This window comes from Trypanosoma cruzi, genomic scaffold, assembly GCF_000209065.1.
Source record: "Trypanosoma cruzi strain CL Brener 1047053517091 genomic scaffold, whole genome shotgun sequence".
NCBI lineage: Eukaryota > Euglenozoa > Kinetoplastea > Trypanosomatida > Trypanosomatidae > Trypanosoma > Trypanosoma cruzi.
The window spans coordinates 32,296-33,378 of NW_001849308.1; the positions used below are offsets into that span (position 1 = coordinate 32,296).

Here is a 1,083-nt window from a genome sequence, read left to right on the forward strand (position 1 = left end):
AATTCCCTAAGAGGAGACACAAACACAAAAAAAAAAAAAAAATGAAAGAAACAAAAACAAAAAAAAAGATCATCCCCTTTTCCCTCTTCTCTCCATCTCCACTCTGCTGCCTGTAGTAAACAGAAGGATTATGGAAGAGAAGGTCACGACCATCTGTACAGTGACCGTTTTCTCCTTTTCACTTCATGCCTGATGTATCCATCCCAATAAAAACCCTGCACAAAATATTCAACATATATATATTTTTGTTTGTTTGTGTGTTTTGAGCCCTTTCTATGATTTTCTGATTTTTATTTTTTATTTTTCCTTTCTTTTTGGAAAGAAGAGGGTGCGTATTTGCTGCCGCATGTACATCCCCACACCTGTGCGTATGCCTTTCCCTAAAATGTTTTTATTTCCTTCCTACTTGCCGGCAGCCAGCACCCTCCTCTCCCCGCATAATTTTTTTTTTATTCTTATTTTTTTTTTTTTATTTATTATTTTTTTATTATTTTGCCTGCGTGTTTCGGTTCCTTTCCCCCGCTTCATTCACATCCTCGTTTTTATTTCTAATTGTTTCTTCCATTCTCCCCCCGTCCCACTTGCTCCTACTTGGCACCGTGCAGCGCAGACACACACACACACACACACACAAAAAAAAAAAAAAAAGCACAGACGCAGACACTCTCTTCGTCGTGCACTTCCCGAGAACTCACAAGACGCGGGTGTGTTGATGCGCGGTGAAAAGCGTCCAAGTGGGCTCTCCCCGTCCGTGTTGCTCCCCTCCGCACCTCATTTCTCCTTCTTTTTGCTACATATTTACTCCCTTTTGTTTGTTTGTTTGTTTGTTTGTTTGTTTGTTGTTGTTGTTGTTCTTTCTTTTTCGGGGTTGTCTTGTTTCCCCTTCTTTTTTTTTTTTATTCCGCCCATCTCCCTCCTGTTCCGTTTTTTCTCTTTTCTTTTTTTGTTTGTTTGTTTGTTTCCTTTTTTTCTTCTTCGTTGTTGCTTCGTTCAGCAGCCCGTCGCCTCTCTCTCCCATACGCACGCTTTCTTTTTTTTTTTTTTTTTTTTTTTTTTTTGAATTCGTGCCGTCAATTTACTCCG

At 39.6% G+C, this 1,083-nt stretch overlaps 7 annotated features.

Annotated features, from left to right (window-relative positions):
- Positions 1-1,083: a sequence feature (areas not merged during assembly with more than two copies in the genome that could not be assigned to a particular haplotype).
- Positions 27-67: a microsatellite.
- Positions 442-494: a sequence feature (T-rich).
- Positions 611-633: a microsatellite.
- Positions 808-841: a microsatellite.
- Positions 925-976: a sequence feature (T-rich).
- Positions 1,027-1,058: a microsatellite.